This window comes from Humulus lupulus, chromosome 8 (assembly GCF_963169125.1).
Source record: "Humulus lupulus chromosome 8, drHumLupu1.1, whole genome shotgun sequence".
In the NCBI taxonomy this organism is placed as follows: domain Eukaryota; kingdom Viridiplantae; phylum Streptophyta; class Magnoliopsida; order Rosales; family Cannabaceae; genus Humulus; species Humulus lupulus.
Genome location: NC_084800.1, coordinates 152,206,641 through 152,233,894, shown reverse-complemented (window position 1 = coordinate 152,233,894; position 27,254 = coordinate 152,206,641). Strand labels below are relative to the sequence as shown.

Genomic DNA, 27,254 nt, shown 5'->3' with positions numbered 1-27,254 from the left:
GGGCCCAACTAATGAGCATGATTATAATTATGCCTGTGTATATCTTCCTTAGTATACTATAATGCACTGTAACTGTGTGTATGATGAATGTATTATGTGGATGTTTGTTTTGGATTGGAAACTTGGTTTATAAGCCAAAAATCTATCTGTTGCATCTGATTAAAGCTTGACCTGCTATTCGAAGGTATATTTGATTCAAAATTGGCTCGACTTATAAGTTGAGGGACTAAAAGGGCTCGACTTATGAGTCGATGGGTTTACAAGGCTCGACTTTTGAGTCGTGGGGTTCATGAGGCTCGACTTATAAGTTGAGGAATTACAAGGTCCAGCTTATAAGTTGAGGATTTACAAGTTCGTCTTATAAGTCAAGGAATTACAAGGCCCGACTTATAAGTCGAGGATTTACAAGATCGGTTTATAAGTCGAGGATTTACAAGGTCGACTTATAAGTCGAGGATTTACCAGGACATCTTATAAGTCGAGGATTTACCAGGACATCTTATAAGTCGAGGAATTACAAGACCGACTTATAAGTCAAGGGATTACAAGGTCAGACTTATAAGTCGAGGGATTATCAAGGCTCGATTTATGACACTACAAGAAAAAATGCTTTTAATAAGACCAAAAATGTGTTATCAAAACATACCATAACACTTTTTGACGTGTTAAGACCAACTATGTTATCGTAGGTCAGGGTACTTTACATAACACTTTATCATTGTTATACAGATGTGTTATTATACTGTCAATGATAACACACTTTCCGTGTTATTTTAATGAATAGATAATTGTTTAATTATATTATTTACAGTCAATTATATAACACATTTCAATACTTATAAATTTGTGTTATACTACACTTTAGTATAACACATTTTTTGTGTTATACTACACTTTAGTATAACACATTTTTTGTGTTATATATTGAAGTTTGCATTACAAAATTCTTTACTTATAAAAAGTGTTATTGTAATAGATATTATAACACATTTTTCGTATTATTTTAATATTTAGATAAGTTTAAATTCTCATTATATATTCATTTATATAACACTAATTTATTCTTTGGTAAATGCAATTGAGTCTTGGATTGGATAGTGTGTGTGTGTGTGTGTGTGTGTGTAAACAGGTGTGGGAATTAAGGGAAAAGAGTGATTTAAATGCAATTGACTCTTCAACTCCCAAAGCCAATCAACTATTTTGTTGGAGTTGATCTTATCTAACAAGGTATTAAGTGACTACTATTACATATTACTATCACTATCACTTGTCCTATTTTGACAGTTATCTTCAATTAATTTAGAAGAAGATTGGGTGATATGCAATGAAGAACAGAAGTGGGGCTGAGGTGAAGTCAACAGTTGCAATGACTGTACAGTTGCAGGGAGAGGGTCCAGTGGTCAGCAACAACTGTACAGTTGCAAAGAATGGGTAGTAATCCCAGACACACATTAGAAATATTAGCCACGTCCTCGACAAATCCATGTCTATCATGCCACCAAAATGTGAACTGAGACAACAAAACTCCACTGTCGAGAGAAGCAACACAAGTAAAAGCTTTATTGTTATGTTAACCTCTGTAGTCAATGGCCTGAAGTCACACAGTACCCGAAGGCCAGAACCTGATGTTTTCAACAAATGTATGCAAACAGATAAGTTGAGGCTTTTACGTGCAGATCTCAAAAGATGGAGAAGCAGTTTTGATTGGGCTGAAAGAAAATGAAACTTGTCTTCAGAGCCACTACCCCTATATGGAGCTAATGATTCCACAGTGGCACAAAAGCACTTGCATATGTGATCTATACATGTTAAAACAAGCTTGTTAGAGATCCCTCCCAATGTGACATTTTTCTCCTACAATAGTCGATAAAAGGTAAGGTATATGCTTAAAAAAATTAAATAATATGAATCAAATAATAAAACTGTATACAATATAAGACCTAAGCAAGCAATACCAGATGAACATACTTCAAAATTCAAAATACTGCTATCACACAATGAATTGGTACATATTACAGTAAAGAAACATTAACATTTTCAAGTTAAAGGGGCCTCAATTTCACCCTAAAGACATCTCCGGTTCAGGTGCTTAATTACTGAGACAACATGTTAAAAGTTTGGGAGATTTGAGTTACAAAAACCATTTAGAATGATTCTATTATTTCTAGGGTAGATCCATCGAATCTCATATCTCATTTAAAGGAGAGGTGTAATAGAATATGGAGCTCAAACAGGTACTAAACTCTAGACTGTAAGTTATTTGGGCACTAACAAGTAATTACAAAATAGTGATACATATTTGCAGTCAATGACGCTGATATAGTACTATGTAGTGTTTACAAACGTACATAAATTATTGTAGAATCCTCAACCCAATGCAAAGAAATATGAAAAGACTTTCAGTTACTACAAACTTTGGCAGATTATGAATAGACTACACGTATTATTTTCACACCAGATAACCTAAATTTTTAACTTTCAAAATGCAACTAAAGAAAAGCAGCTGCAAACCCTAAACTTCACTTTAGACATGCAATAGAAGGCAATTAGAGTCTGATAATTCACATCTTTCTCATAGATAGTTAAGACAGTTATTAAGGATTTCAATGCAGCAAGCTTTGAATTTCTAAGCAACACCATAGAGTTTGCTTCCATCATCTAAGATAGCATTCTTTTTGTGATCTCTTTAGATGTTTTCCACTTTAGATAGTCCCAAAGATCAGATCCCAAATCAGCCTGTACACGCTCAGGATCAAACATGTACACATCTTTGCAAGTTACAAGAAAGTCATTGTCATACTTATGTTGGTAATTATGCATAACTTTTGAATCAACCAGGTATTCAGAAAGTTCTTTAAATGGTCCAGTGCTTATTTTACGACCTTCAAGCTCTCCTTCTAGATGATAATAAAGATCACTTAGTATCAAATTATTTAGTTTCTTCCCTTCACTGATACAAGGAAATGATTAAGCATATAAGCATCTTATATATAAGAGCAAATAAAATGCACAAAAATAACGAACATGTATATGCAAGCTAGACTCAACAAATTGCAAGACCATGACAATGCTTAGAGAAATATACAGGGGTTAGAAGCAAGACAAGGTATGAAAATAGCTTTCACTGGCAATAAAATATATGAATTACATGTTAAAAAAATTACAGGGAGAAGAAAGACTACATGTCTTCTGGTAAATGCAAGTAAAACTATGTCGTATCCATCCCGTCAATATCAAATAAGGTTTATGATCACAAAATATCTTTTAAAAAATAAACTACTTTCCTCAGTTTTGTGTACTTTCTGTGTAGTGACTAAACATCAGCAACCCTTAGCAGAGGAGACAAAAGAATATACTACTATAAGATCTTTACCCAAATAGACAACACACACACATTGTAAGTCTTCCTCCATCAACAGCAAATTGCTAGAGATTTTCACTGAATCAATGAAGTTTACTTATGATATGAAACTATGAGTTTCATTCGTATTAAAAGCCATGATTGATACCAACAAAATAGATAGACACTAAAGATATGCCAAGGTCCAATATAAATGTTTTCTGTGGAAGAAATAACTTCATCGTCTCTCTTTTGGGTTTCCTCAACCAAAGAATTTAGGGATTGTCCCTTTTTTTTGTATCTACCATTACTAGATAGTGTGCTTCAATATATATTGCCTTCCTGTATCTAGGCGGAGGAAGCCTAGTTCTATTTTCTTCCTCTTAAATAAATAATCTTAGCTTATTTATTAATATATACATATACACATATACAATTTACATGCACAATCCACAAAATGTTGGTGATGAACGAATGTGTAAGTCTAAACTGAGAAAATGAGAAGACCAAAAAGGAAAAAGAATACCAACAAAGTAAGAGAATCTTAAAGTGTTGCTGATGAATGCATAACAGGCAGAGAAGTTCCCCTCAAATAAGAGGAAACAACATAATATGAAAAAGGTTTTCAGTTCAAACATTGAGAGAATCCTTATAGGATTGCGAAAATAAGATACCAAGGAGACAACAGCAGCAACTACAGATATTGGTTTTGTTGTAGATGACAAAACTGATTGAAGAAAGATGGGGAGGCTGGAAGATGTATCCTGAAAATTTTAAATAATGGAACTTCATCTCTTGTAATTAAAAAGTACTAATCACAGAATCAAAAAAAATCATAAAGAGAGAATTCTATTAACAAAGGTATATTTTGCAACTTTAGACAAACAAAAATTTTGAATTCTGGCCCAAAAAATAGTTAGTCAAAAGATCAAAATATAATTACTCTTATTTGCAGCAAAGAAAGTTAATAATTTACAATCCTCAAAAGGAGTAGCTCTCAAAATTAGCATGTAGTTTGCTTCTAGAAGGCCTGAGGTTCAAGTCCTCGCACGAGCACTTCTCATAGCAACTGTTATAGTTTCCCACACCCCAAATATTGTAAAGTTAAGGGGGAACCCCAGTTTCGAACTTGGGCTCTCTACGCAGGTCTATGGGATCTCTGGGTATAAAATATTTTTTCTATGAGAACAATGTTCAAATATAACTACATCTAATAAGCATAGCACCAAGAATTTCCAACATCTATGTTACTAATTCCAAATTGGGCCAAGAATAAAAAAGTAGCCATCTGTTTAATGGACAATGTACCTTAGGAAATTTGGCAAGCACATTGTATAGAATATCCAAAACAGATGATATAGCAAGTGATAAACCTTCAATTTCCGTGACATCAAAGAGACGACTAACATGAAGTTTCTGCAAGATAAATGGAAAAAAAAACAAGACAAAAGAAGAAAAATATTATAGGAAGAAAAATGCTCAAATCAGTGAAGAAACAAAATTAATAGCAAATTCTGACCAAACAGAATCAGAGCATTCAGACTTCCAATGCTTGTGAAGTCATGCAAACAATCCGAAAAAGAGCACTATGGATTGAAGAATCAGAAAGTAACATGTCCCAGATGACCCCAACCAGCTTTCCAGTGTATGATGTCAACCCAATACCTTTTTTAATCAGTTCAAGCACCTAAAATAGATTTTTTTTTAAAAAAGAAAGAAAATCAAACTGGCCTGTAAAGAACAACCAGTCTTTAAAATATTGACCTCTGATGTGTAGAACTATATTAAACTTTGCAAATTAAATAAGACTACTATAGATTATAAAGGATAAATAAAAATGAATTTATTATCTTCAATATGTAACATTTTTTTAAGCAAGTTAAATAATCTAACTGCATTATGTTTTCTATACTATGACGGAGAAAGATAAGAAAGAACAAGGGATGGAAATAGAGAACCAACTCAAATTCCATAGTAAAACTAAAGGTGTACCTTCAATGTTATTCTCCAGCGAGTATGCTTCGCCTTGCATTTCCAATATTCATGGTTTACAAGAACATACTGTAGAGAAAATAAAATTAATGCAAGAACAGTATCATTCTCAAATCCCATTTCCATCAGCTGCATTGTGAAATCCAGCACTGCAACATTTTAAATCGCATATCACAACATTTATTACTTTGGAGTCTATACAATATAAAGCACCATTGAGCTGATCACATGAAATTATTAATTGCATGCTCTTAAACATACCTGCTGTAGTTAAGAAACAGGTATTCTCGTTCTGCTTACAGTCAATTAATAGCATTTTTGCCAATTTTCCAGAAAGCAACCATGATCTGCTAAAAAAAATAAGGCCATACACTTAGACCACAATCTCCATTTTACAGTATAGAATTTACATATGCCAAGACAAAGAAAATACAATGAAAATAAGATGCATCATCACCCACTCACAAGGGGCAAAAAATGTGAGAATTTGGGCCCATATGGAAAAATCTATGAAAATAGAAAAGAAACAATACACAATCGGGAAGGAAATGCAAAACCAATGGAGAAATTAAAATAAAGCAATAGGGTCCTTGCAGGGTAGTGCACTAAACAAATAACATTAAATAACTTTAAAGTTGAACTACCTCAAGTAAAATTAACAAAATAAGTACAAATTTCAGATGCCATAAAGTGAAGAATAAAATAAATATCAATAAACAAAGAAGGATAGTTGAAAAAGAAAAATAAAGCATAATGATAAAGGTCATTACACAATTATACAATTTTTTATTTTACTTTTCAAGTCAGCATACAAATTGATGGCACACGCATCCAGTTCAGAGAAGAATACAAAATAAAAACCATCAAACTAAAGGCCTTACCTCAAGGAACCATTAGAACCAGTATCAAGAATATTTGTATTTAAAGCCACATCAAATATATTTGCCATAACAGCGGCTGCGAAAACGTATGAAGGGCAACTGACCAAAAAAAAACAATGTAAAAGTCATCATAATTAGAAGCAAGGCTTCGGGCAAGTAAACAATTTTAAGTATATGGCAAGAGGCCCACAAAAAATTTTAACATCGTGAAGTTCTGGGGTTTGTAGCATTCAAGCACTTAAATGCCTTATTGAAACAATTGCATCAGTAAATCTTCTCATAAGAAACGTGTTGGTGGAAAAGTATAACGATATCTTTATAAACAAATTTTTTTAGTCAAAAGCAAATGACATAACTATGATGCTCTTGGTGACCTTAACTACTAGCCTTCCACAGAGAACATTATGTTTTAATTTTCCATACAGCTGCATAGGTAAAACGGCAAATGTATGGCGTTGACTTTAAAATGACTGACTAAAATTCACCCCAAACTTCATGCAAGAAAGAGCCATATATAAGTTTATACCCAAAAGTAGAAAAAAAAATGCAATATGGATTAGCTTACCATTTCAACATCTTTGCCAAGATGTTAACACCCATGGCCATTATAGCAGCACTATTAGGATTAGGAGATAATTTCCTGACCAAAGTGCAGATGATCTCAACAATCCTGGGCAAAAGATAAGAGACAAGAGCATTAATGTGGCAAGAAACAAACATAACACAGTACACAGGAAAAGAACAGTATTTACCACACTCGACTCTCCAATTGCCCACTCACAGCAATTTCTTGAGAATGAAATGAGCTGCCAATGCCCATTAAAGCAAAACACACAGCCTAGAGCATAAAGAAAAAAAATATCAATAGAAAGAACAAGGTAAGCCAAAAAATTTATAGAAAAATCAAACAAGCCTATCAAGAAAAGAAACTCTTGGCAAATTTTTAAATAATCAAAAGACAACAAATTAAAGATTCCCATTTGTGCCAATTCCAAAGTGCAAAAAATAGTTAACAAGCCTTAAAGCCAATGTACAGTAAAACATATTTCAACAGAAAAATGCATGAATAGCCAAGCAGTAAAATAGTCACATGTCACTAGTTTTAACATCTATCTAGGAGGGCAGAAATAAAGTAAGAAAGACTGGATTTTATTACCTCATTAAAAGATATCATCTAATTAAGAAGATCAAGAGTAAGTAGAAATTCCTCATTGCCATCCATATAAAGCCCCTGGGCTAGACGCAGCAGTAGCACAAGCACCACAGAATGTGTATACTAGACCAAAGATGCATCCATTAGCATAAAATAAGTAGCATTACAAGTTCAGGATAAATATTCATTAGGTTAGAATGTGTGGAAGTTCCTGATCCCTAAAAAGTATTTTGCTAACATCAAGAGTCATGGCACTCAAAATTATCTAAGCTAAATCTTATCCTGGGGTGTACCCTACAAAAGAACAAGACACAATAAATCCACCAACAACACCATAATTAGTCCATTTATTGAATATTGATTCAATTTCCTTTTGAAAAGGGTTTTGAGCAGATCTGCATCAACCACGACCTACCAACTTCCAAAGTAAGAATGCAACTCTTATTAGAAATGTATACAAAAAAGGGAAGGAAAATATTTCTGTCGTACCAAATTTAATACATTCTACCATACCAAATTCAATACACATTTAGTAGAAAACAAAAAACAACCTATCTTCTCATTATAAAAATCAGCATATAATGCTAGAAGGAAGAGATATAAAAACAAAGCAAAGAATGCAATCGAACCATTTACCTCCCATCGTACAAGAGCAGTATTTGAACCAATTAATTTCATAATATGTTTGTGAGTGCTACTAGGGATCAGCAGACCTTCAATACCAGGGACATGCAAGGGGACACGTGTTTCAACAATTTGGGATGTGGCATCCACCAAGGAATCATCGGTAATCTCAAACAAGGATGAAATGCCCACTGACTTATCAAGAAAGTTATACCTGTTCACATGAAGGACACAATATTTGCAAGAATTACATAATAATTGAATAAGAAGACAACATCTTTATGAGAATTATGTAAAGGAACAAGAACTATAAATGTTATTTCAAATGTATCAAAAAACATTACGACAGGAAAACCAATTGACAATCCGATCTTCAAACAAACGCTTGAAAAACAAGAGTTAATTTATACAATTAAAAAATCTTTAACACACTGTATAATATTGCATGAATTTTTTATATTTTTTTAAAGAAACAAAATTTTGTATTACTTGTTAAAATAAAATACAAAGTAAAAGAAAAATGTTAACATCGTTTGGATATGAAATAGAAATATTATGAAATCAAAACCAAAGAGATCGCTAGAAAAAGCTAATAAAGAAACTTACACACATTCTGCTGGCCAAGTTCCTTCAGATAGGGATGATAAAAGGTGAATAATGTCCACAGTCCTGAAGGGAAATTCCCCTTCTAGGCTACAAAGAAGACACCGAATAGGACCATCAACAAAACTTTATTTGTCCCAAAACTGAGAAGCCCAACAACTGGAAACGGATTGACAGAGAGATAGAGAAGGACGAGAAAGAGAGAGGAGATTTGAGGGATGGAATGGAGGAGACCGAAGTAGGGATTGAGTTCTGAGACCGTACGTAGCTGAAGAAATGGGTCACTGTTCTTTGTGTCCGAAATGTTGAAGGAAGTCTGAAAAAAAAAAAAAAGCTAAGTGGTGGGCTCACTAAACAAATTACCGCCCTTTTTTCATTAATTTGCCACATATAATAATTTTTCATAATACTTTTTTATTAGTATTATATTCATGTGTTATGGAAATGGGTATTTAGTGTAGTGTGAGTTGAGGGTTTGCAAGGCTGGCTTATGAGTCGAGGGGTTCACAAGGATTGACTTATGATTCAAGGGTTTGCAAGGCTCAACCTATTAGTCGTGATCAGCATTATGCGCGTTGAGCGTAGGCCGTTATGGCTAGGCCACCCTGGGAGTGTATTATGTACTTGACTGGCTCAGATGCCATATGAATGAATGGGAGTGTGACATGCACTTGTGTGACCACTTATTGGTACAATGTGTGTGCCTGGTTTCAGTTATTATTGTTAAGCATGCTGTTATATTCTGTTAGCTAGCTGAATCTGTTAGTTTGTTTTCTTAGTGAGTCTTTTGGTTCACGGGTGCTTTGTGGTGCAGGTAACGTTAAGGAGAAGCTTAGCCAGCCATGAGTTGGAGAGCGTTAGGGGTGGTGTGTACATATCTAGTCTGCTCGATCGCCACGACCGAGGTATCGCAAGGGAACTAGGGTTGGACCCTGTTTTGCTGCTTAGGTTGGCTTATTTTGTAATCCTAGACTTGTAAACAAACTTTTAAACTTGTATTTTGGGATCCCATGTTAAGACTAAGGTTTTCTTTTAATTGAAATGTTTACTCATTGACTTAGACTTTTAATACATGAACCCTTAGTGGCTTAATCACATGTGTTTAGTCCAAATGACTCGTTTAGTGAGTCCAACATTAATTTTAAACACACATGGTAATGGACCCTATTTAGCAGGGCGTTACACAAAGCGTGTGGATCGTAAGCCGTGAAGGTGAGTTTACATTGGAGGGTGAAGTCCCCACTATTTTGGCATGAACCATGAGCAGAATGCTTGTGTACGAATTTAGCTTGGTAGGGTCGTTCGACAGGACTGTCTTCCTGAGCCGTGTAATTGATCATATGAACATCTTTTGATACTGTGGAAAGTGTTTAAAAATTTAAATGTATTCGAAAATTGTGAATCATGTGTTTAGCGCTTTTGAGTATTTGAATATTGTTATGCCCAGTGAGGTTTTCTTGTTGGGCCTCTGCTCACAGGTGCTCTGTACTGCAGGTAAGGGCAAGGAATAGCTGGGCCAGCTCTGAGTAGGAGAGCTTCAGGGGCGGAGTGTACATATGTGCCCTGCTTGATTGCCACGGTCGAGACTACTTGCTGGAACTCGGGTTGAACCCAGAATTTTGCCTCCTAGGTGGACTTTGGTATTTGTGTTGTTCATGTGTCAGTTTATAAACCCTTTTGGGACCCTGCGTACGAATCTAATCCTTTTAATGAAATGGTTGTTGTTGAGAAATTTTTTTAATACCTAATCCTTGGAATAGTTTCAATTACACGGTTTCAGTCCAAATTACTCTTTTAGCGAGTTAAGCACCATTTAAAAGTACACAGTGTAACGGTACTGATTAGTAGGGCGTTACAACTTGGTATCAGAGCAGTCTAGGTCTAAGGGTTCCTGAAGACTGGCAAGGCATGTACACTCACTGCAAAAGATAAGCTTGACTCAGGGTTCGATAATCATTGATGTGGTTATGTGTTTAACTACTTAATTTACATATATGTGCCATATCTTCATGCTAGAATAGAGAGCATGGTAATTATATTGTTAAGAGCAAGGCCTAAATATTGATGCATGAGTAGTGTGTGCTTGTGCTATAACATTATTCTTGTATGTGAATACTGTGTTGTTTGGTCTTTCTTGTGGGGTGGCTCCTAGATATGATTATCATCTTTGATAGGTCAAGTCGTTGACTGCAGACAAACTCAAACATTATGTAACCAAGGTAGTCAGTGGGACTAGGTGGCATTTATATAGAGGTCGGGAATGATAATCAGGACCAGAACCCTAAGCCTACCCCTTGGAATTGGCAACAAGTGTTTGCAGATATGCAAGCATGATTGCAAAGGCAAGGGGAAGAGATCAAGTAGTTGAGGCAGCAGGTTCTACCAAGGAACGCTGCTTAATTAGTACTGCCTGGGGTGGCACCGACATTTGCTCAATTTGGGGTTGAGAACATATGGGAACTACTGTATGAAAGATTCCATAAACATTACCCTCAATCTTTTGAGGAGGCCTAGATCCATTCAAGGCTAAACAATGGATGGGCATGATTAGCTCCATCCTCGATTATATGGAAGTTGTAGGCAACGATAAAGTGGTCTGTGCCACGTACATGTTACGGGATAATGCTCGGACTTGGTGGGGAGTGGTATCCCAGACCCAGAATGTTATTACGATGGGTTGGGAAAAATTTAGACTACTCTTCAATGAGAGATACTACAGTGACGCAGTTAGCACTGCGAAGATGAATGGATTCGTGAACTGCTAAGATGAATGAGTTTCTGAACCTCGTTCAGGGAAATACAACATTAGCCAAGTACGTTAATAGATTCGATGGGTTGGCCAAGTTTGCTTTTGATATGGTACCCGTGGATGTAGCTTGGAAGGAGTGATTTATCCAAGGATTGAATCCAGGAGTAGCTCAGGATGTTAGGGTCGCCCCAGTGCATGAAATCTCTACCTATGCTCAAGTGGTAGGGAAGTCTCTTGCTGTTGAGAGCACAAGAAATCAGACTGAGAAGGAGAGTGACAGAGAGCGTGGAGCTCAGACAGTGATACCTCCTTTTATTAGATCGAGCAAGGACAAGGATTGGGAACCCCGCCTAGAATGCACTCGGTGTAAGAGGTGTCATCTACGAGAATGTCGAACAAAGGCATGTTTCTTATGTGGAATGGTTGGGCATTTCAAGAAAGATTGCCCAAATTGAAGGAAGGATGAGAAAAAGGGGGTGAACAACTCGAATCCATCTCGAGTGTTCGCTTTGATGTAGTCTAAGTCGGAGACTGAGACTGAGACTGAGGCTAGTTCCTCAGTAGTGACATGTCATCTTTCTAGTTTTGATTTTTGTATTGTGCTGACTGGTTTTGGTGCCATGTTGTTCTTTGTTTATTGAATCTAGAGAGGCATAAACTTGTTATGCAGATTGCATTATTATGTTGTGATGAGAATGTGATACTCTATTGGTAATTTTAAGAGATGGGTTAGGTTATGGTGGAAAGGACTCATCAGTTGTTTTGATAGAGTTGGTTATGACTGACTTCAATATGATCCTAGATATAGATTGGTTGGCCAAGTATGGGGCAATGATGGATTGTAAGGAAAGGATAGTAACTCTTGGGTTTGAGAGTGGGAAATCCTTGTGGTAGTTGACACTATGTTGATGAAATCTATATGTAGAGCTAAAGATCTATTGCAAGAGGCTGCATAGAACTCCTAGCTAGTGTGGTGGATACAACTTAGATTGTGCTAGTGGGATCAGGACAGACTGGATTAGTTTGTGAGTTTCTAGATGGGTTTCCAGGGGATTTGTCAAGATTATCATTTACATAAAGAGATAGAATGGTGATTAGGTTGGTACCATGGATGGAATCAGGTCTAGGGTACTGTATTGTATTGTATTCTTCTGCAGAATAGTGAGAACTAAAGGCTCAATTATTGAGTAAGATGGTATTCTCCAAGGTGGATCTTTGATCTGGTTATTATTAGCTGAAGATCAGGGAGAAGAATATGCATAAGACTGCTTCTATATCATATAAGGGAACTAGGAGTGCTGAGTTATGTTTGTGGATCTGATTAATGCTGAGTTATTTTAACGAATCATAGGAACAAGTATTCAATGATTATCTGAATTGGATTTGTGATCGTCTTAATTGATGGTATTGTGGTATCTCAGTTGGAGATTTGTCGAGGTCAAGGAAAGCCTCAGAGGGCAAGAGTTTCCTTGGATGGACGGGATATTACATGTGTTTTGGGAAAAAGTTCTGAGTCTTCTTATGGATCAGAACCTATTTGTAGGTTGTTATGACACCTCAGTGACATGAAAAGATTATTGCCTATGCACCATGTGATTTGAAGAATATGACCAGAACTAGAGTAAAGTTACTAGTGGACCAGGCGGCCAACATTACACTTGAGCTTATTATTGCAGAGAGGATTAAGGGAAAATAATAAGTGAACCACAGATGGGAAAATTGAGGGGGATGGCTTAGATGGATTAGCTAAGGACTATGTAGTGTCAGGTATGAATTTATTGTTGTATAGGGATCGGACTCGGGATCCGATGGACACTGGGATTAATTGGGAGATTTTGGATGAATCTCATACTACCCCCTTATTGTCTTCATCCAGGCCTCATGGAAGATGTATCAGGATCTAAAAGTCTTATATTGGTGTCCTAGGATGGAGTGGGACATTATTGAATACGTGGCAAAGTTCTTAACCTGTTAGCAGGTCAAGACAAAGTATTAGGAACCAGTAGGGTCATTAATGCCTTTGTGCATTCTATAATGGAAGAAAAGAAAACATCGCAATGGATTTCGCGGTGGGTCTGCCCAGGATAGTGGGCTAGCGTGAGTTGGATTGGGTCATTATGGGCCAGTATTTGAGTCAGCTCCCTTTTATCAGTAAGGACAAGTGATATAGTTAATCAGTATACAGATCTCTATCTGAAAGAGATAGTACGCCTTCATGGAATTCGAGGTCTATCTTATCAGATGTGGAATTTGTTTTTACTTCCAAGTTTTAGGGAAGATTGTAGAAGATGATGAGTATATAGTTGGTGTTTAGTAAAGTTCATTATCCTCAGACTGATGGTAAATCAAAGAGAGAGTTATCCAGTTATTGGAAGGGCACTTTATGAGATGTTGTATGGTAGAGAATGTATATTGCCCATTCATTGGAAAGAGATGGGTGAGATGTTATATTTGGATTTTAAGGTTGTTTAGAGGACCATTAAGGTTATTGAAAGATTGGAGCTTGGATGCTTGCTTCTCAGAGTAAATGGAAAAGTTATGTTAATCTGAAATGCAGAAACATGGAGTTCCAAGTGGAAGACTGTATCTTCCTTAGAATATCACCATGGAAAGGGGTGAGAAATAAGGGCAAGTTGAGCCCTAGATTTGTGGGACTGTGTGAAATCCTTATTAGGATCAGTCAGGTTGCCTATGGATTGGCCTTAGCTTATTCACTGTCAGCAATATACATTGTATTTCATATTTCCATGTTGAGGAAACATGTATTATATGAGACTCATGTGTTGAGTTATGAGTATCTAGAGATCGAGGCTAAGTTATCCTACGAAGAATAACCATTCCAGATATGAGACCAAAAGAACAGAGTTTGAAAAAATAAAGTTATACCATGTGTTAAGGTATTATAAGGAAATAGTAGGGTCGAGGAGGGACCTGGAAACTGGAATCAGTTATGCGGGATTGATACTCCGGACTACTCAGATAAGATTTTGAGGACGAGATTTCTATAAGGAGGGGATAGTTGTAATATCCAAAATTCCCTAATGTGGTTTATGCCTGGATTAGGGGGCAAGGAGGGCCATAATTGATTTATTATGCAATTATGTGATTAAATGCATTATTATGTGGAATATATGATGATAATTGCATATTTGTATATTTATGTACATGTATGTGATATATGTGTGAGACCACATTATTATGTGGATAGATTTGGATTATTCGGCATGAGACGATCCTAGGAAGAAAATTAGCGGTTTGGTCATAATGGGGTCAAATACCGGGCTCTAGGCGAGCCTAAGGGTAATTTTGTAATTTAGTACGTTACCGAGATTAGATAATGGGGGAAATTATTTGGTAATTATTTGAAGATATTGGGAGTAGCGGGATTTTGAGGACGTTAATTATAATTAACAGGATAGTTGAGAAATTACACTTTTGCCCTTGCTAGCCTTGGGAGTAATTAAATTGACCTAGGGGCATTTTTGTCTTTTGACCATGGGATAGACTTAAGAGTGGCTGGTTGTAGAAGCTTAAGCTAAAAAAAAAACAGAGTAACCTTATTTTTCTCTCACGATTACCTCTCTCTCTCTTCCTCTTGGATTGGTGTTAAGGCTAAGGGGAGATTGAAGCTTGCGGATCAAAGCTTGAGGGTTTGGGGTTGTGATTAGTAGCTCAAAGGGATTCAATTCTGTGTTTAAGGTAGGATTTCAGTTTGATTTTTTAAAGGTTTGGATTCTTGATTGTAGAACTAGGTATTTGGTGTGGTTTTAAGAGGTATAAAGTTTGGGTTTTGATGAGGTTGAGGTATAGATGAAGTTTTGGGGTTAAACTATAAGTTTGAATGGTGTTTGAGTTGCTTTTGAAGCTTGGTATTCAGGGGAAAACGCAGGGGAGAAAACCAAAATTTTCTGGTCTATCAACTGGTGCCCCAGCGCTAGGCAGAGGAGAGCTTGGGTGCTCTTTGACTTGGGGCAGTGCCCCAGCGCTACCCATGAGTGCCCCAGCGCTATGCTTGTTTCAGCAATGCCCTTTCTTGGACTTGGGAGGACTTTGGGGGCTTGGGGGATGGTTCCACCACCCTGTTGGGTGGATTGGAAGTCCCGAGAGCACGAGAGTGGTCCCGAAAGTGGGGTTTTAGACCATGAACCTTTTATCATTTATTTAATTAATGAGATTTCATATTTGGTTATGACTAGGTGATCGCTAAGTGAATTAAGGACCGATCATTCTCGAGGGTTGTTCTTAAATTACTTTACGCTCAAGCCTGAGGCAAGAAAATTGCACCTAGTATGTGACATGCATGGTTATTGACGAGGCATATTGAGTGCTCTATATGTGTACATTTATTGCATATTAAATGCTTGGCAGTCTTGCTTACTTGTGAGTGGTACTGACTTATTAGTCGAAATCGGCAATGGTGTCAGTATTGACTGTGAAGCTGTGACTTATTAGTCAAGTTCGGCAGTAGTACTGAGAACTGATCGTATGGAATTGACCTATGAGTCAAGAACGGTATTAGCATGCTTAAAGAAGGCCGAAAAGATTAGATCTAATCGACATAAGCATTATCAACATAAGTATGAAATGCTTGACCAACCTTAGAGCCAGAGCCAAAAGGCTCAGGTGACCGTAATGTCACATGGCTTAGGGTGTGAAGCCCATGTTTGTGATTATTAGTTACTTATCTGGTTCAAGTTTGTGACTTATTAGTTACTTATTTGGTTCAAGTGCGTGACTTATTAGTTACTTATCTGGTTCAAGTTAGGGACTTATTAGTCACTTATCATAATGGGTTGCAAGCCCCAGCATGATTACCGGAATCATTATTGATATTCACTTATCTGAATGGGCTGCAAGACCCAGCATGATCACCATAATCATTATTGATATTCACTTATTTGAATTGGCTGCAAGCCCCAGCAAGATTACCAAAGTCATTATTAATATTCACTTATCTGAAAGGGCTGCAAGCCCCAGTATGATTACCAGAATATTAGTGATATTCATTTAGGATTGACTTGATAGTCATCGATACAGGAGGGCAGGGCCCACAATCGCTTACTTGAACTTACTTGCATGCATGAATAGGGCTATTATTGCTAGATATGCTTATTATGATTCAGTGACATGTTATTACCGGTTCATGAGCATATTGAGTTTTCTTGCTGAGCCTATGCTCACGGGTACTATGTGGTTCACGTAAAGGAAAAAGAAAGATGGACCATCCTTGAGTTGGAGAGCTTAGGTGATGATGTGTACATATGCGGCTGCTCGACCACCACGGCCGAGGGTTTAAATAGGAACTAGGTTTAAACCCTATTTTGCTGCTTAGGTCAGCTGGTTGTAAACCTATTATTGTAATTAACCTTTAAACTATATTTTGGGATCCCATTGTATACTAAAAACATTTTAGTGAAACGTTGTATCTTGAACAAAAAAATTTAACCCAAAACCGTTGATCACATTTAGTTTCATGATTATGGCCAAATGACTCGTTTAGCGAGTTTAGCACTGTTTAAAATGCACAGTGTAACAGTCCCTGGGTAGTAGGGTGTTACACGGTCTTTCTTGTATGACAAATCAATCTTACAAACACATAATACAAGAAATTAATATTTGGGAATCTCAAGCCCGTTCACAACAACACAGGGGGAAGTTTGCTTACCTTAAATTCTGAGCGGAGATAATAGAGCGGTCTCAAGCACAATCCTCAGTCCTGAGCCTTGGCGATAAACCTAGTCACACTGGCCAGTGGGTAATCATACCTTCCAATCCAAATAAATACTTAGGAGATAAAAACTAGCCTCCGAGACCTCAATTTCGACTTGCACCCAAGTCAGAGGCTATACCCCAAAGCCTCAAGGGGAGGAGAGTCGCGACTTGCTCCCCAAGGTCACGGGGCCCCCCCAGACAGAGAGCACACCTAGGGCCTGATGGGAATATACGTGTCGCGGCACCCCTGAGCTGGGTCGCGGCGTGCCCCCTTTGAACCCAGAAATACTGGGTTTTCTTCATACTTCTCCAAGCCAATTTTCCCATAATTCAAACTCAAAATAACCTCCCAACCACAACCAAGCCTAGCTACGGGTTAGGACATTTAATTTGTTATTTTAATCATAAAATTCCTAACAATTATACCAAAATCAATACCCCAATTCAGTGGAAATCATCACCCAAATCAGAAATAACCAAGCACTTATAATTCTATCTAAATCCAACCAGAAACTCGAACATGAAGATCTAGAATCTTACCTCAATTACTGCTCAATTCTCCAGTACCCTAGCTGAATTCCCTGGGTTGTTGCTTCAATTTTTTCAAGGCTTTGCCCTCAGAGTTTTCCTAAGCTTTTTCTCAGCTTGAACCAACTCAAAACCAGCTTAATCACCAGCTGAACTTCTTCAAGCTCTAACCTTCAATCAGCCTCTTTCCTTCCCTTAGCTTCAAAAGACAAGTGAGAGAGAGATAGAGAGTAAAATCGTGAGAGAGGGAGAAAGGAAGAGCTGAGAGATTCCATGTAATTTCTGGCTAAGTCTAGAATCAAAGGAGATATATCATTTAACCCCTCAAAAGACTATTTTTCCCTCCCATATATTACTTAGCCCTTAAGTTGCTCTACGGGTAAAATTGTCATTTCCCCAGTTCCTGCTAAATCCTCAAATGTTCCTAATATTTACCAGTTAATCCTGTCATTCTAAGTAATTCTCAAATACTTATTCATTACTTAATAAATCCCAAATATTCCCAGAAAATACCCTCAGGCTCCCCCGAGCCGAGTATGAAACCCCGCTATGACTATTTCGCTAATCTGCTCACTAGGACTGTCTCGAGCCATATACTGCAAATATATCCACATAATAATGTTGTCTCAACAATTTATCACATATAATCACATTTATGTCCTCAACAGGCCAAAATTACAAATATGCCCTTATAAGCTAGAAAGGACCCACTTGCATATTTAATACTCATAAACATGCATATAATATATCCATATAATCATATTAATCATGAATGCCACATAATCATGCATTTAACCATTTAATCATACATATATCAATTATGCCCTCCCGACATGCTAATCAAGGCCCTTAAGCCTTATTAGTGATTTTGAGTCGTTACAACTATCCCCTCCTATTGAGAATTTTGTCCTCGAAATTTACCTGAATAACTCAGGATACTGATCTCGCATCACTGACTCAAGCTCCCAGGTTGTTTCCTTGACCCTGCTATTCCTCCACAATATCTTGACTAGAAGAATCGTCTTGTTCCGTAGAACCTTGTCTTTCTTGTCTGTGACCTGAACCAGTCGCTCCTCATAAGACAAATATGTCTGTAATTCTAAGTCTTCATACTTCAACACATGAGTCGTATCTGAGACGTACTTTCGAAGCATAGAAATGTGGAATATGTCACGAACTCCCGACAGTGATGGTGGCAGTGCTAATCTATAGGCCACCTGCCTAATCCTCTCCAGGATCTCACAAGAGGGAATAAACCTAGGACTCATCTTGCTCTTTTTCTTAAACCTTCTCACCCCTCGCAGTGGTGAGACTCGCAAAAACACATGATCCACATCCCTACGCTTAGGATCAGCGTAGCTTTTTTGTCTGCTCTTTGAAGCGAGCATTCGAGCTCAGATCTTCTTGATAGCTTCATTAGTCTTCTGAACAATCTCTATTCCCAGATACTTCCTGTTGACGCGGTTCTTCGGCAACAGGTAATTAAGAGAAAGAGAGGAAGGGGTTAGCGCTGAATGTAGAACCGTAACAGATATAAGATCTTAGTGAATGAAATAGGTGACTCAAGAAACGTTTTTGAGTGGTTCAAAGGTTAAAAATCCTTCTACTCCACTAGTCAATATTATTGATATATTCTGGATATTGGGTTACAAAGTATATCTCTCCAGAGACTATTTTTTCCAACCCTTATCAACTCCCAGGGTCTCCATATTTATAGGAGAAGGCACCTGGAAGTTGGTAAGGAGGTCATCCCGTGACCTTCTTATTTGTCATATCAACTCTGTGACATTCATGATTAATTCCTAAACCTGACACATAAGTATGGTCAAATCAATGGGTAAGAAGATAATGGGCCGCACGGCCCAACCCAGCCGTGGGTGTCCGAACACGCACGTTCCTGCAGCGTGTCCGAGAAGTCAGGGAGATATCGGACATGTGATGTCAGATATATGCACGTTTATCTTGCGTGTGTTGACTTTACAAGGAGTCATAGCCTCCATACCTAGCTCGTACCACGAGCTGTGCATCTGACCCGACCTTCGGCCTTCCGATTCCTTGCTCCGGTCTTGGGAGTTTTGGTGAGTCCTTGAGGATTCCTCGAGCTAAGGGGGTACGACCTCAAGACAGGAGCTCCGACCTGGGGGATGTTTATGGACTAACCATGATTAGTCCGAAGCTTGGCCTGCTAATCAGCCCGTGGGAAAAACAGGGTGTACATCTGCCCCCCAAGCTCCTGCTCATGGTAAATGACGTCGTATATAAGACCATAGCAGGGGCTTTTAGACTTCTCCACAAATCTTCGCATTCCATTCTTTATGCAGGCGCCTGATACGTGGCACACAGTGGGTGGTGACGGTACGTCTTACGAGAACCACATTTATTGGCCTTGCCTATGCCCAGCCGTCGTTTCGTATTTCGAGTGGAAAGCCTCGGATCCCTCATCAGAGCCATCCAAGAGCCTTCTACACGTGATCCTTAACGCATATAAAAAAGGGGGTGGACACCCTACGCACGGGCCACCCTTTCATTCGAAATTTTTCAAACCTCTTTTCCTTTTTCCTCTCCATATTCCAGAAGAGCGAAACCCTTGACTCTGCTGCTGCCATTTTCATCGTTCAAGAAGCTTAGGCGCACGGATTTCTCCGAAGCTTTGGAAGCTACTACACCGACGAAGCTCCTACCAACGCAACACTCTCATCTACCTCCCAGTCATACACAGTAATTTTCCTGACCCTGCGTACTTTGAAAACATGCTACTGTAGCTTAGGTAAAAAATTTCACTGTAGCCGCATGCAAGGGTTTTCTGGGTTTTGTGGATATGGAGGGTGACAGCCCTTTTTAGGTTAGGGTATATTTGTTGTAGGAAATCGCTTTAGAGTATGAGTTTCAGGATACTTTTTCTGGGGAAAATTTCTGGGTAGAAGTTTTGGGAATTTTGGGTGCAAAACCGGGTAGCTTAGGGAACACGCCTCATAAGCGGTTTTGTAATTTTCTGCCTATTGAAATTTTCCCCCCAAGGCAAATTCTATTCTGAACCTCCTGACACACGAATTCCGAGTAATCTGGGATCTGTTGGGAGTATACGCGCGTGTTCACTGAACCGCATGGTTCCACTCTCCACGAGCTGGGCTTACCTCAGCTCGTGCAAATAATAATTGCTTCTTCCTCCTACTTGGGTCGCCTTTTCTAAAGTGTTTTCTTTTGTTCGCTAGGCGACCAGATGGCTCCAAAAAAGAATCTCCCCCAGAAGAACGTTGGAAGCTCGGCCTCCTTGCAGGAGAAAGGAAAGGCGGTGATGCCTAGTTCCCCGATTCCCTGTTTCGGGCCGGCAGTGGAGAAGGAGGTCGAGGTGGCCCCTGACGCATTCTTTGAGGCGGAGAGAATCGTCTCCAAGATAACTGATCAGACGAAGATTAACAAACTCTTCCTCACTCACAATATCGCGCTGGGGGAAGCCTCCGTCATAGCTCGACCTGCTGCGGAGGGCGAGCGGAGCTGCTAGCCGCTCGACGAGTCGTTCGCGGCCTGGAGCGGTGAACACTTTAAGGCAGGGGCCTTCCTTCCCTTGGATCAGTACTTTGCTGATTTCTTGAAATTTGTGGGGTTGGCCCCATTTCAGCTCCCCCCAACTCCTACCGTCTGCTGGCAGGGTTGAGGTACTTATTCCAGAAGCATGAGTGGGAGGTCCCCACTCCTGCGGATATTTTATATTTCTTTTGCCTCAAAGCCAGCCCGGACCAGCGGGGGAGAGGCGACGAGTTTTACTATTTAACCCGTTTTCCCAACATGGCGGCGGTCATCGAGCTGCCCAGCCACCCCAATGATTTCAAGGACCAGTTCATCATGTCAACTGGGTTCCGGAACTGCGAGCACCACTACTTCAATCGTCCTCGTAAGTGCTCCCGTCTTTAGCTCGCCTTTTAAGCGTTATTTTAGCTCCTCCCATACTCCATTCTGACTCAAACTAATCTTGCAGCCATCTTCGCGAGGACCGAAAAGTCTGTGACACTCGGGGGCCAATATGACACGCTGGCGGGCTTGCCCCCCAGCGAGAAGGATTATCGCGAGCTCGTGACGGACGAGACGATGGTGTTCTGCAAGCTGATTTTTCCAAAATCAGACCTTGAACCTAAAGAGGCCCCGGGGGCCGCCTCCAGCTTGGGACACCAGGCCTATCATCGTGGAGGAGGTCGCAGAAGATGAAGACGAGGAGGACGAGGGTGACAAAGTTCCGCTCGTGAGGAGCAGGAAGAGGACTTTGGAGGTCACCCAGAGGACGGGCGAGGAGAGGATCCAATCCGGAGCAGCCGCGGGTCCTTCTGGCCAAGGTAACCCTTATTTGTTTAGGAGTCTAGATAGGGCCGCTGTAGACCCCCGGCTGGCTAGGTTCAATCCTAGGCAGCTCGTCCATCGTCACAGGAGCAATCCGGACCTGAACACACTTCTGCTCCATTGTGTCGATCGGCTCGTGCTGGATCACCAAGAGAGCCAGCCTAGGGGTACCGTAGTGGTAGATAATACCCTAGCCTTTAGGTCGATCCTTTTCCAAGAGTATGGGACAAACCTACGAACATGGTCATCACTCCAAAGGGGTATCTATGCTCCGGGGCTTAGGCAGTACGTAGGAGAATCTAGCCCGGAATCGGACCCGGAGCCAGAATCTGCGCCAGTTCGGGAAATAATCGTCTTAGGTTCTTCCAGCTCGGGGGGTAGGGTTCCCTTAGTATTCGTATACTTTTTTAGCTTTAACATTTTGTCTTTATCTGTGTATGATTGTTAACTTGTAATAACCATGTTCTTTGTTTGACAGAAGAGATGTCTCAGCCCGAGGGGAGCTTGCGAGGCGCAGTCTTTGGGAGAAACCCCTCAGCTGGGCCAAGACTGAAAAGGATCCGGGGGTCCAGGAGCACTGCTGGGACCTCCACCAAGTCCCCAGCAAAGGAGAAGGAGAAAACCCCGGCAGCCCAAGACGCGGGAGCGATTCTTCTTGCTGCCGGCGTAGGCCAAATGCCTCCGCCACCTTAGCGAACTCCAACTGTCACCCAGGACGTAGGGACGGAGCTCGGGACCCCGTCTATGGTGGCCTCCGATGTACGCATCCCAGTCAATCCCCAGGACCTAGAGAAGATCCCAGAGGCCTTCCGGGGAACGATGTACGATTCAGCGAACTACGCCGTTAGCCACATCTATAAATTCACCGAGAAGGAACTCCGGACTATTGAGACAATGAGTCCGGTTGACGTTATGGACTATTCAATGAGCATGACTCTAACGGTAAGCTGCCCTATTGTAACGCCCTACTACCTTAGAGCCGTTACTAAGTGAGTTTAAAACAGAAATTGTGCATTTAATTGACTCAAGTGGTTTCTAAAACCAAAAGTGTGAATAAACCAGAGTTTAAGGCTGTACTCTTTGAAAATGTTTAGTTTCATTAAAAACGTTAATTATAAAACATATGGGATCCCAAAATAAGGTTTACAAAATATTTACAACTCAAAATAGATTTACACTTGATCAGCTATCAAAAGAATGGTTAAATACAGCCATATAAAAAATGCCCCCAACCAAAGCAGTCGGGCAGGCCGAACATGTACGCGCCGCCCCCACGCTCTCCATACTCATGGCCGGTTGACTGACTCCTTGCTTTTACCTGCCACACGGAGCACCCGTGAGCCGAAGCCCAGCAAGAAAACCCAAATAACACATAACATATGCAAAACAAATAGCTGGCAATAATTCACTGACACATAGGAAAACCATCATAATAAACAAGTACGGCCATGCCGCTCCCAAGGCCTTACCACAGCCTGGAGTTTCGGTTCTCACCGCGAGGATAACTCATGTATCCCTTGGGTCCCACCCTGAATATAAGCATCCCATGTGCTGTGTGTTACTTTCAGCCCACGGCCGCCCCGGCCTATGCCGTACCCGGCCTCTACCACTCGTTTCATCATAATCACACATATAGTACATTCAAAATAAACATTCACACACATCACGGTTCATTTAAGGTTAAGCATTTGCACGTAATACAATCCGGGGCCACGCCCTACAATCACACAGTGGGGCCATGCCCTAAACTCGGGTGTTACAGTTTTCTTACCTGTAATCCGTGCTTTCCGATGCACCACGATCACGAGCACGGTCCTCTAGCACGAGCCTCTCCGAAATCCTAGTCACAACACACATAAAACACTTTTAATACTAACCAAACCCAAAACCACTTCCCGGGACCAATCCCGCACTCTCGGGACCTCTAAAACCTCAAAACAACACCCCGGAGGCATCCCACGAACCCCCGGAGCTAAGACCTAAAATTGCCAAAAAGAGCTACCCTGAAAATTGCCTTGTGCCGCGGCACCACATCCTTGTGTCGCGGCACCCATCAGACAGAAGCTCCCTTGCCGCGGCACACAAAAACCCTGCCGCGGCACGCCTTCGCAGACCCAGAATTCTGGGTTTTTCCTGCAATTTTCCCCGAGCTTTAACCTCTCCAAATCATCCCAAACCAAAACCTAAACCCCAAAACTCAAATCCAAACATCATATGAACAATCTAACACCCCATAAACACTAGAATCAAATCCAAAACATCAATGCACACAAGATCCACTCCTTTGATTTCAAATTCAACAACCCAAACCAAAACCCATGAAAATCTTAACTCAAGCATTAAATTCCTCAACCAACACAGAAAACAAACTTAAATAAGCATAAGATCCTTACCTCAAGAGTAGAATCCACCCTAAAGTTCCCTTGATCTCCTTCTAAGCTTCCCACTTCAGCCCCCTTCTACACCTCTTCTTCTTTCTTCTTCTTTGCCCTAGCCTTTCTCTCCTCTTCTTTTCCTTCTCTTCTAATTTTATCAAAGCCACAAGTGACCCAAATGCCCAAACCGTACCCCCTAAATCCCAGCTGCATAAAGTCTATTTTCCTTGCCAAAAGACCAAATTACCCCTCCTTACTAATCCTTCTAAGCTAAACCTTCAAGGGTACTTAAGTCTTAACACTTTCATTTCAATTCTACCACTTCCTATCTTAAAACTTGTTACTCACAGCAGTTACAAATGGTTACCAAAATACCAATAACTAATCACTCTTTCTAAACTCAACTTATAAGATTCCCGAAGTACCCCTGGGCTCCTCCCGAGCCGGGTACAACATCCCGTTGTGACTTTTAGACTAACTGGCTCTCTAGGACCGTCTCGATGCGTGCATCCTGATAAAACATCACACTCACATGGCACAATTCACATAGTACAATTATCACAGTTATGCCCTAACATGGCCAAGTTACAATCATGCTCATTTTAAGACAATCAGTTCTACATGCGTACTGATTCACATAGTCATGCATCTCAAATAATCAAATAGTCATATAACGTGCAATAAATCATAATGATGCATTAAACTTAATCAAGTCACACACAAAATCCCCTCATGCCCTCCAGGCACACTACTCCAGGCCCTTTAAGCCTTAACACTGAATTTGGGTCGTTACAACTATCCCCTCCTCATGAGAATTTCGTCCTCGAAATTTACCTGAACAACTCGGGATACCGCTCCCGCATATCTGATTCCAGTTCCCATGTCGCCTCTTCGACCTTGCTGTTTCTCCACAATACTTTAACCAAGGGGATGGTCTTTCTCCTCAAGACCTTGTCCTTCCTATCAAGGATCTGAACAGGCTTTTCTTCGTATGATAAGTCCCGATCCAACTCCAAGTTCTCATAGCTCAACACATGAGTAGTGTCCGAAACATACTTCCAGAGCATGGATACATGAAACACATCATGAACCCCCGATAGAGCTGGAGGCATTGCTAACCTATAAGCCACCTCCCCAATTCGTTCTAGAACCTCAAATGGACTAACAAACCTGGGACTCAGCTTGCCCCGAACGCCAAATCGTTTTACTCCTCTCAGGGGTGAAACCCTGAGGAATACATGATCCCCAACCTGGAATTCCACGCTTCTGCGTTTCTGGTCTGAATAACTCTTCTGGCGACTCTGGGAGGCGAGCATACGAGCTCTAATCTTCTCAAGTGCCTCATTGGTCCTCTGAACCATTTCAGGACCTAAATACCTTCTCTCACCTGCCTCCTCCCAGTGAATCGGCGATCTGCACTTTCTTCCATACAGCATCTCATACGGAGCCACTCCGATAGTCGCCTGATAACTGTTATTGTACGAGAACTCGATCAGAGGGAGATTCCTACTCCAAGATCCCTCAAAATCCAACACACAAGCTCGTAACATGTCCTCCAGTATCTGAATTGTCCTCTCAGACTGTCCATCCGTCTGAGGATGATAAGCGGTACTAAACCGAAGCTACGTGCCCATTGCCTTCTGCAGGCTCTTCCAAAACTTGGAAGTGAAAGTGGGGTCTCTGTCGGATACTATCGACCTCGGAGCCCCATGAAGTCGAACAATCTCCTTAACATAAAGCTCTGCATACTGCTCCACAGTATAAGTCGTCTTCACAGGTAAGAAGTGGACGGACTTCGTATACCTGTCCACAATCACCCATACCGAGTCATGCTGACCCACGGTCTTTGGCAATCCTACCACAAAGTCCATGGCAATATCTTCCCATTTCCACTCGGGAATCCCAAGAGGCTGTAATAATCCTGCTGGCCTCTGGTGTTCTGCCTTAATCTGCTGACAGGTTAGGCATCTAGCCACATAATCCACCACGTCCCTCTTCATGCCTGACCACCAATACAAAACCTTCAGGTCATGGTACATCTTCGTAGAACCTGGGTGCAAAGAGTAGGGAGTGGTATGAGACTCGTCCAGAATCTCTCGCCGAATGTCTGGATCAATCGGAACACAAATCCGTCCTTTGTACTTCAACAAACCCATCTCAGAAATAGAGAAGTCCTTAGCTGCTCCCGATAGGACATTCTCTCTACGTTCAACTAACTGGGGGTCCTTTCCCTGTGCTTCCTTAATCCTCTCGAGGAGTGTTGACTGAAGAGTAATGTTGGCTAACCTACCAACCACTAGCTCTATACCTGCTCTGGTCATCTCTCCTGCTAGTCTGTCAGATATCTGCCTCGAACTATACAACTGTCCTGGGCCCCTTCGGCTCAATGCATCAGCCACCACATTAGCCTTCCCAGGATGGTATAGGATATCACAATCGTAATCCTTTACCAGCTCTAGCCACCGCCTCTGGCGCATATTCAAGTCCTTCTGGGTAAAGAAATACTTTAGACTCTTGTGATCAGTGTATATCTCGCACCTCTCTCCATACAGATAGTGCCTCCAAACCTTAAGTGCGAATACCACTGCAGCTAATTCCAGGTCATGCGTGGGATACCTCTGCTCGTACTCCTTTAATTGCCTTGATGCGTACGCTATCACTTTCCCAGCCTGCATCAACACTTATCCCAGACCCTGTCTGGAAGCGTCACAGTAGACCACAAACTTCTCATTATCTGTTGGCAAGCTCAGCACTGGTGCAGTAATCAACCGCCGCTTCAGCTCTTTGAAGCTATTCTCGCATCGATCTGTCCACACAAACTTGGTCTTCTTCCTTGTCAATTCTGTCAACGGAGTAGCAATTCTGGAGAACCCCTCTACAAACCGCCGGTAGTAACCTGCTAGTCCAAGGAAACTCCTAACTTCAGGAACATTGCTGGGTCTAGGCCAATCTCTTACTGCTTCAG

General features: G+C 40.4%; 1 pseudogene; it reads right to left on the bottom strand.

The window, feature by feature from the left end:
- Window positions 1–1,354: 1,354 nt before the first annotated feature.
- On the bottom strand, window positions 1,355–20,188 carry LOC133796166 (uncharacterized; annotated as a pseudogene).
- Between the last annotated feature and the right edge of the window lie 7,066 nt (window positions 20,189–27,254).